Genomic DNA, 11,058 nt, shown 5'->3' on the forward strand with positions numbered 1-11,058 from the left:
CAGTTCCAAAGTCATGATCACCAGATGGATTCCTGTCTAGTCTAGGTGGACAACAGAATAAAACATAGACAGGAACACGTGAGAGATCATTGTGGAAGGTGTACGTGGGGAGTTGGGAGGTGAGTGTGGTCAGTATGCAAAGTGTACATATTTAAAACTGAAAAAAATAAAAAGGAAAGTAAAATAAAAAATAATAGCAATATCAACTCAAAGAACTTGTCCCTCCACTGAACGAACCAGTGATACCAAAGAAGCAAATAAAGACGTAGCCAACTTTTTGTTTGAACTCTGCATTCTAGAGAAGCACAGCATTCAGCATCCTACTGAAGAAGCTATTAAAGTTGAAGGAGTTAGCATGGGGGCTTTCACACATGGCCTAGCGTAGTTCACATTTCTGGAGCAGTGTTATGATGCCAGGGAATGTGATGTAGGCCTTGTTTCAAGTTATTCTATTTGATTTGCCCCACTTCTTGTTTCCTGAAAGCAAGCACAAAGGAGTCTGTTTCACCTCATAGGCTTGAGGAGCTTTTCAGAAAGGTCACGTACAGTTAAAGTTGGACAATCTATGGCTGCCTGAGGCAAGAATTAGAAGGAGAGAAGGGAAAGGAAAGGTAGGGAGGTAGGATCCTTGGGAGAGTAATGACTTTGCCGGCTTAATAAGTGCCCAGTACACAATCAGCCTCCTATAACTGCTCAGAAACATCCTGATAAACCCCATAAAGACATGTCTATCTATCCAGTATTTGGAACCCACAATTCAGTGATAGTGTGTGTGTGTGTGTGTGCGCACATGCACGTGCATGTGCATTTATAACTGTTAAGCACTATGTACAAGTACATGTGTATTGTTTAACAGTTATAAATATCAATAATTTGTTTTATTAATAATGTAAATGCTTCTTGCTTTTGCTTGAAAGATTTATTTGGTAATGTGCTCTTAATCTTGTGTAGCATCTTTGATAGTTTGCGGTGAGTTAAGCATTATCTGTTCTACTTCTTCCATCTATGTGTAGACAATTCTTTAATCATTTTTTTCAACTGTGACTGAGATAGGATCCAAAGAAGAGGTACACAACTTCTTCTCTGGGTTTATGGAGAGTTTCTTTATCCTTCTGTGTTAGAACAGTTCTTTAATCTTTATCTCTTAATCTGCCTGCTTGATGTCTACAAAGGAGACAGTGTGGTTTATCTTAATTCCCTATAGTCTCTTCCCCCACTCTAGTCATGTGGTTCCTCAGAAGGACAGTTTACCCTAATTCCTGTCTTCCTTGACATTGCACACCACACTCTCAGCAGATCTTGTCCTTCATTCAAAAACCCTAGATGAGAATCTGTCTGCTGTCTTTGTCTTGACTAAAGATGCTTTCTTTCATAACACACACACTGTCAGCCAGTCGCTCTACTTTGCCTTGCTTCCTTCCCCCTACTTTCCATTATCTCTGTTCATTTCTACTTATTTATTTGTGTATCAGGTTTCACATATTTACATAATGACAGATGTGATCTAAATCATGTATTTTGCATTTTTCAACTATTTGTGCCAAAAATTCCAAAGTCCAAATGATGAAATTGTCTTGTTAGGGTCAAGAAGCCTGTACTTAAAATATAAACTGTTTCCTTCATATATATTTCTTTAAGTATATTTTTCTGAAACCTAGGCAAGTGAGACAAGGCCTTTCAATGAATAGTAGACAGTCTAAGATAAACTTACCAAGTGACATTTTCTTTCTTTTTACTGTGGTAGGATAGGATACAGGTATGTAAGGTTACCATTGCCAAAGGGAATAAATGAATATATTAATATTTATAAGATGATCATTAAATCAGTAACTCTAATTTGAATCACAATGCTATGGACATACTTGACACTGGATTCCTTTTCATTCACCAATTTGATCCTTGTAACAAACATACCTAAATCAATGTTCTTCCATGAAACATGGTGAACAAAGAGCTCTCCTAAGCTTTCCTGGAATGTGCTTGTGAAAGGAAGGTACTGGGGAATAACTGTGTTGCTTTTATAAATTACCATTTTGCTCAATGCCTGGGACTAACGAATAGAATTTGAGAAATACACCTGCAATCTGACTATAACATGCTTGTTGAAAACCCTCTTCTTGGAAACAACTTCAAATAAAGAAGAAAAGTGAGACTAGGGCGATATAAAGCAATTTATTTTAGACATACATGACAGAAGTGTTAAAATAACTTCAAGTGTTATTTAATTATTGGTTGGGTGAAGTTATGTATTACAATAATAGTTGTTCCATGCAGCATCGTTATTTTAAATTACTAGTGATATAAACACATTTTTATGAGTGCATAAAAGTAAATTCCTTATGCTAAGGGTTATTAAAATTAGTACTCTCCCATACTTATACATTTTGACCTTCATTAGAAAGCAGTTGTGTATATTTATTTAAAGTAATATTTTTCTGATATCTGATTATTTTCTCTTGGCCAGTTTATTTGATCAGTTGATTCTACATCAAAGATCCAAGTGTGCTGCTTCAAGAATACATGATTCATCACTAGAATCACAGTGGTGTTTTCTAAATTGTCTTTTGTACAGATTAAGTGCTTCTACACATCTACAGTATCTGGCAGTGCTTGGAGCATAGACTTTGCTACCAAACAACATCATTATCTTTACTGGGACTTTTATTTGCAGTGTGCTCTGTGTATGCTTGTGTACTCCCTTCCTCTTCTGGGAAGCATTGTGTCTTCAGTTTGCAGCTGGATTTCAATCAAATGTTTTTTAAGACAGAGAAAACCTATTTTGTAGTTGGCTTGGCACCTAGGATTACACTGAGTATATTGAAAGTGTTTGATTTAATTTAGGTCTTCAGACATTTAGAAACACTAGATTTGACTATTGTGTGTTTAAAACAAAGTCTATACTCATTCCAGTAGGCAGCCCCAGGACAATTTCCATTCTCATTTTTTCTTATGAACCCTGTTGATTGAGGCACCTTGATCTTTCTGGCTCAGCCTTTACTCTGGCTGACTCCAGCCCCTTGGCTCCACCTCTGACATTTGTTCTTTTGTATACCAGTTTAGAGGCTGCAGTAACACTCTGGAAATGTGCTTATAGTCATACTTTCTAAATTAAATTGAGTTTTGCTACAATTCAGCAATTATAGTAACAACAAAATGGCAGAAACTATTTCTTCTTCAACATTCCTTTTGCTTCAGGGTCTAGGAAAGTATGAAGTAATAACAAAAGACATACAGATATCCACAGAATGTTAATTTGAGTCATATGAGTGGGCATTACACTAATGGTGATAATAATGTCTATTAATTATTGATTATTTGCCAGGCCTTTTGAGACAGGTTACACATATTATCTAGTTCAATCTCATAATAACACTTTATAAATGGATTATATGTATCTAACAGATGCTGGAATTCAGCTCAGAAAGGTTGAATCACTTGCCAAAAGTCATATGACTAATTAAAAGGAAAACCAGATTTAGAGCATATTTAACTTCAGAGTTCATTTTTGTTACCTTCTAACCTGGATATGTTTATTTTTATAGTTGAACTTTTGCAATTTTCATACAACATAGTATGATGGCATTTAGAACTCCTCCCCTATGCATGATTTTCCCAACTGCCCCCTCCCAATTCTGATTTGTATATATATCCAAATGTCTTTCAGTGTAGGTAAATGCCCTGGGCCCAACAGGGACCTCATCCCTCTAAGACACTGTCCCTTCCCTTCCCAGGAGCCATCAGTTTCCAAAAGTTCCAGAGGTTGAGCCAGGAAAATGGAAAGAAACCATGGATGTAGAGGAAAAGAAGGAGCCTGGGAGAGGGGGATAGTAGAGATAGAAGTTACCAAGGGGGAAATGGGGGAAAATGGGTTTATTTAACTGGGAAAGGAGGAGGGAGAGTTATACAAGGGACCATGGGGGTAAATGGGAAGTAGGAGCTCAAGAGAGGGAGGATAATAGGAGACAGGTATTATCAAGGAGAAAATGGGGGGTACTTTAGCTGGGGAAGGAGGAGGGAGGGCTAAACAGGAGAGAGAGGAGAGATACATAATGCTTAGCTTGTGTGGAAAAAAAGCAGAGGAAAATGTATGTAGTTCAAAGGAGTACTGAAAAATATGCATACAATATCTGAACATGTGTGCATGTGTATAACTGAAGGCTGTATAACAAGAAACAGTGCCAAACTGGAGAAACCTCCCTTCCAGTAAGTCAGGGTAGTCCAACAGCCTCTCCAAATAACATAGGGTATTGCCACAGCTCTTGATTTCCTCCCAGAGCTTGAAGGTATGACCCTATTGCTGAAGATATACTTCAAGCACAGGATTTAGAGCAATGGAGCTAAAACTGACCTGGAAGTTGAAGACTAACTCTCCTGGTTTCAAAGGATACTATGCAAGCTGCTAAGGGAGAAAATCACTCAGTGGTCCAACTCCAACCTTAAAGCTTAATAACCACAATAATGACTGGCTCAGCAAACTCTCTCTAATGGTACAATAGTGGCACATTTTCTTGGGGGGTAATTAATAGCTAACTAATTGGACTTAAAACCCATACAATGGGCAGAAACTCATATGTGGTACTGTATACATAGCTAAATACACATGGTTGGAGAGGCTAGAGATCCTAGAGAAAACGCTGTGTTTGCCACATCCCTAGACATATGTAATTTCTTACTGTGTGCTAAATGGGTATCCTTATATTTACAGACAAGTATACCACTCACCACTCATTTAGGAGCTTCTTGCAACAGATGGAGACTATGACAGAGGTCCACAACTAGTCAAACAGAGAATAAATGTCTGTGAGATACTCAGCCCTAAGCGACACATCTACAATGGAACCTCTACACCTAAGGCTTACAGAACATAGTGGAACAAGGAGCAGAGAGAATATTAAAGCATCTCTCAACTCTCAGCAGTAAAGCTTCCTCATGCAACAGAGAGCAATTAACACTGAAAGTCACAAGTAGCCAAATGTAGAGAATAAGAGATTACAGAGTGTATGTCTCTGGATAGGACTCTTACCTACTTTGGTGGGTATTAATCCTAACCCACCCAGGGCTCATGGACCTTTGCAGAAGTGAGAGAGGCAAGATTGTAAAAGCCAAGAATGGTGGATGACCACAAGGAAACAGCTTTCCAGGCTTCGGGGACCTTGTTCATACAAACTTACAGCAATGGTGACAGCATGTGCAAGACCCATGCAAGCTCAAACCAGACAAAAACCCAGCATAGAACTGGAGAAATGGGCAAGAAAGCCCAGCCTTAGCTCATGAATTGTTGGTAGTTGATCACTCCTGGGTTGGTCTTTTTACGGGAGACTGATGAGGCTTCAGTGAATAAACTCACAGCGAGGGACATCTGGGTACACAAATTTGATTTGATAGGCCTTAGCATATATAACAGAATGCTTGGAATACAGTAGGGGTGCTACAGGGAGGTGCAGATGGGTTGGAGGTCTATGATCAAGATGTATTGTATGAAATGCACAAAAATTCAATAAAAATATTGAAAAAAAGTTCCTTGGTTTGGGTTTGGATTTTTTACCTACTTCCCCATGTCTATGTTGGGATTGTGTCTGGTTTGAACTTGCATAGAACTTGTGCATGCTGTCACAATTGGGGTGAGTTCATATGTATAACTGACCAGTTGTCTGGAAGACTCTGTTGCCTTTTGGTCCTCTATTCCCTCTGACTCTTACACTCTACTCACCTCCTTTCCCCCAATGATCACTGAGCTTTGAGAGGCAGAGATTTGAAATAGATGTCCTATCCAGGGTTAAGCACTCTGCGGCCTGTTGTTAGCTGCACACAGGCCAATCATGGGTTTTTGTATTGATCACCATCTGTTGCATAAGGAAACTCCTTTGGTGAGAGATACATTAACTTAAAAATAGGTATTAAAATTTATTGTATTCGTGTGTATTCTCACACATGCTTGATGCATGTATGAGTGTAGGTGTGTGTGTGTGTGTGTGTGTGTGTGTGTGTGTGTGTGTGTATGTGCCATTGTGCATGTATGGAGGTCAGAGGGAAAGTTTTGAGGGTCCATTCTGTCCTTGCTCCCTGGAACTCATGAATCTCATCATTCAGGTCATCAGGTTTGTTTGGCAAGCAGTCTCTGTGTATATATTTTAAGATTTTATCTATTTTACTATTTTTCCTTTTAATACGTCTTCAATTTTATACATTTGAATGTATTTTTAATCACATGGGTGATTGAACTAAACTTCCTTATTTATTTATTTATTTATTTATTTATTATTTATTTAGTTTTTTGGTCTTTTTGAGACAGGGTCTCCCTGTAGCCCCAGCTGTCCTGGAAATCACTATGTAGACCAGGGTGGCCTTGAACTCACAGAGATCTGCCTGCCTCTGCCTCCCATGGACTGGGATTAAAGGGGTGTGCCACCATGCACTGCAACTTCCTTATTTTTAAATTTAGATTAGATTCAATCTTTTGTCCTGTCCTTTGTGTATGCATGTGCAAATATATGTATGTGTGTATGTATGTAGTGTATCTATATAATTTGTCATCGCATATGTAATTCTAAATTTGTTGTATGTAAAAATGAATATCTTTCTTCATTTCAAAAGATAATTCTCCTGCTTCTTTTGCCTATAGCTGACCTTACCTACTCATATTTTATTCTCTAAAATAAAGATTATTACTGTTTCTTTCATGAGTACATAACTCTCTCATATTAATGACTGATATCCAATTCTGATATGTGAATGGCAACACCCAAATATTGCTTTCAATTATTACATAAGTTTGATTGCTCCTTCAAAAATCTGAAAATCATCATCTACATCTTCTGTAACATACTCTCCTTAAGACTTCCTATAGTCACTTGCAGTCCAGTCTCTCAAATTCAATTCATGCTCACTGTTCCTGTTTCTTGAGTCAGAGACCATCATTTTTATTGTAGGCCAAGACTTTTAAAAAATATTTTATTATTTTTATTTTATTTGTATGAGTGTATTGCCTGCATGTGTGTAAGTGCACCCATGTTGTGCAATGCCAGGGAGGTCAGAAGATGGTGTTGGATCCCCTCAAAATGGAGTTACGGATGTTGTTAGGCACTATGTGGGTGCTGGGATCCAAACCTGGGTCCTCTGCAAGAGCAGCCAGTGCTCTTAACCACTGAGTCATCTCTCCAGTTCCTGGCTATAACTTTTAAATCATCTTATTTGTTCTTTCTTTCAAGATACACTATTTTCGTTGGACCAACCAGATATTTTAAAACTATCTCTATTTCTTCCTTTTAATTTTCATGATCAATTATCTAGCTAAGATTTTTATTATTATTTCAGAAAACGAAATTTTCCACCTTTAAGCTGATCTCATTGGTCCCTTCACAACCCGCAGAATCAGTCCCATCCTTCTTGCATCTGGCTTGACTTTATTGTTCCTATTTAATCTCCTTATTCCCGACTCTTTCCACCTTCCTCTTTCTAGACTAAACATTATTCTATACCCAGAAAATGCATTGAACTCCTGTGGCTGAATTCGTGTGGCTGATTTTCTTTTCTTCTATGGTTCTATTCTGTTTTGATGCTCATCTTCTTTCTACACCTGTTGGAACTGTCAATCATTCTTTATGTCCACTATCACCTCCTTAGTATAAACCATTTTTGATATTGCCAATAGAATTCTAGTCTTTTGCCATCATGATACTGTAGCAATTTTTGCAAAAAGCGTTAATAATACAGCATTGTCATTTGATCATTTTATTTTCAAACTGGAAGCTCTATAAAATCAAAACTAATGTAATTCTTATTTTTGACTATGCAGGGTCTGAAGAAATGTCAAAATAGATCCTTGCTGCTCAATTGTTGGTCACAAATCTAAAAGATGGATCCTGGGACTCATTCTTCTCTCACATTTTATTACTTTTACTATAAAAGGATCTTCATGGTAATAATGCCTTCTCTTGCTCAGTACTTACTCCAAAGAGCACAGGAGAAAGATTTGGCTTTAAGTACACTAACATTCTACATGAATAATTCCATAGGTAGAGATTTGGGGCAAAATAGTTTGAATTCTGTGACAAATGATTTATTTAAAAACTAGAAAATGGTTGTTTTAAGGATTATATACAATAGCATGTAATCTATTTGACAAGGTTTGACCTGTGTGTCTTCCTTGTAATATCAAATTTCCTTTTTCTCTTTTTTTTATTCATTTAAACTCCAAGTCCATATTACTCCCTCTTTTATGATTCTCTTTTTTGAAGCTTTCCTAAATGTCTCCAAGTCACAAATTCTCATTTTCTGCATTTATTTTCAAATGTTTTGTAATTCATCTTTTAGCATTTTGATTCTACAACTTTAAGAAAGTCTATTCTATGAATCATTCTTGAATTTTCATAACAAATTGAGTAGCACTTCATAAGCTCATGAGTCAGTAACATTTTGATGATCAGTAAATACTGAAGGCATATGACCTCTTATTCTGGGTTTCTCTGGGGAACTATTGAACTAGTGCAGGGCACCCATCAGCATTACAACACCTGGCCTGATGCAGATACAACATGTAAGCAGGGTCTGGATAGAGTTCAGTTTGGTGAGAGAGGGAAGCAGAAGTTTGAGAAAAAGAACTTATTTTATTTTAAAATATTCTGTTAATAGTATATTTTGAAAATGTAAGTTTCAGAATTGTCTTGAAAATAGTTAAGGTTTTATTCTTCAAAGATATTCTATAAGTTATCTACTTTCATTTTGAAATTCATATCAATTCTAAGTTCAAATAGGAAAGAAAGTCTACACTCATCAAAGGCAATTACCGAAAATAAGTGTACAATCAATGCAAATAGTTATAAGCACTTTCTGCTTATCCATTTACTCCTGTTAAAGAAAATTGAATATAACATAAATATTAGGCTTTGTTATTTTAAAAGTATTATGATCCATTAGCCCACAGAAAACATCAACACAGTAGATCAGGCTATAGTAAACCTGTGTTTTCTTACTTGAACAGAAGACAATTTTCTAAGTATCTTTTGTGATCATGATAGCTATAGACTATTAGATGCTCAAGAGGCATTTTGAGTCATTTCCCCGTTTTTTTATTAATGAATATCCTTTGAGGTAATGTTCTCAGTGCCTTCTTTTTATAAACAAAGCAGAGAGATACTGCATGAGTTTCTTCTCTGTTGGTGTGGTAAAACACTTACCATGAAAAACTTGAGGAGGAAGGGGTTTATTTGGCAATTCATCATTGCAGGAGGGCAAGATGGGAACTCAAGCAGGGCAAGAACTTAGAAACAATTGAAAGCAGAGACCAAGGAAGAATGCTGCTCACTGGCTGGGTCTTCCTGGCTTCTCAGCTAGGCCTCTTATACCAGTCAGGTCCACCTGCCCAGGGATGCACATACTGTGCTAGGCTCTCCTTCATCAATTAACAGTTAAGAAAAATGCCTCACAGCCATGGCCACAGGCCATTCGGATAGAACAAATTCCTCAGTTGAGGTTCCCACTTCCCAGATCAATTTAATTTGTGTCAAGTTGTTAAAAACTAACCAGCACAGATACTAAACACCTAACCCAAGTTCAGAAAGCCTATTCAACAACAGTGAAGGTCGCTGAGCCCAGGTTGACCCCACTCAGAACAGCACTATGCTCTCCTTACTTTGACTTAAATTCCAGCCTTCTTACAAGTACTTTATAGTCTTCTGATCTATTCATACCTCATCATGTTGCCTCTATTGATGAAGTGAATTTTTAAAATTGCAGAAAATGGGGCTGGAGAGATGGCTCAGTGGTTAAGAGCACTGACTGCTCTTGCAGAGGACCCGGGTTCGATTCTCAGCACCCATATGGCAGCTACGAGCCATCCTTAACTCCAGTTCCAGGGGAATTGAAGCCCTCTTCTGACCTCTATGGCATTGCATGGCATGGGTGCACTCACATACATGTAGGTAATACACTCATACTCATAAAATAAATAAATAAATAAATAAATAAAATAGTTTTTACAAATTGCAGAAAATGCTGAATTTATGAACTGGCTCATTTATCAATATAATAACCTATAATTCCTTGTAATGAGACTTGAGACAGTGTTAGGGAAGATGGTTAGATACTATGTGTAGTCTGTCCCCTAATTCACAGAGCAGTTAAAATGTCACCACAGATAGTTGCTACTGAAAGGGCATCCATATCTCAGAGACACTCTCCTAATTTTATAGAACAGGAAATTGAGGCTCACAGAGGTTAAATGACTTGCCTAAATGACTTGCAGTGAAAAAGAACAAGAAAAATTGCTATTGCAAATATAACATTTCAGATTATTATGGGCCTTTGAGGGTTTGCAGAAAAATGAAAGTACGGCTTACATCAGTGTTTTCAGAGGATGGTATATGGGAAGAAGTACACAAAACCCCCTGAAAGCTCATCCAAATGAATAAAATAAGAGCTGAGGAGATGAGGGAGGACTAGAAAGGTATGTCCAAAAACATAGAGGGAAGTTTGGGAACTAACTTACTCTTCATGATAATTTTCTCTACCAGGAGAGAGAAAAAATGTTGGGTTACAAGTATAATTTATATGCCAAAGTGGTGTTAAGGACATTTCTTCTTTTAATAATCGAAAGACTGAATTATAGAAATAAAATGCAGAGGACCCAGGTTCAATTCCCAGCACCCACACGGCTGCTACAAAGTGTCCTTAACTCCAGTTCCAGGGTAATCTGAAGCCATCTTCTGACCCTGTGGCACTGCAAGACACGGGTGCACTCACATGCAGGCAATATACTCATACACATAAAATAAAAATAATAAATAAAATACTAAAAAAATAAAATAAAATGAGGGCCAGAAAGATGGCTTAGCAGGTAAAGGTCCTTGCGGTTAAGCCTGTTCATTTGTGTTCAATCCCAAGCATGCACATGGCCAAAGTTGACTCCCTCAAGTTGTCCTCTGACCTCCAGATATGTGGCACATGCACAAATACACACATAAACACACACACACACACACACACACACACACAACCACAACAAATAATGAAATATAAAAACTTTAAAAATAGAAAAATAAAATGACTTGAATTTAATAT

General features: G+C 37.4%; 1 pseudogene; it reads right to left on the reverse strand.

Moving 5' to 3' along the window:
- Nucleotides 1-1,036: 1,036 nt before the first annotated feature.
- Nucleotides 1,037-1,177, reverse strand: LOC115071647 (annotated as a pseudogene).
- Between the last annotated feature and the right edge of the window lie 9,881 nt (nt 1,178-11,058).

Source organism: Nannospalax galili, unplaced genomic scaffold, assembly GCF_000622305.1.
Source record: "Nannospalax galili isolate Female #2095 unplaced genomic scaffold, S.galili_v1.0 scaffold298, whole genome shotgun sequence".
Classification (NCBI taxonomy): Eukaryota; Metazoa; Chordata; class Mammalia; order Rodentia; family Spalacidae; genus Nannospalax; species Nannospalax galili.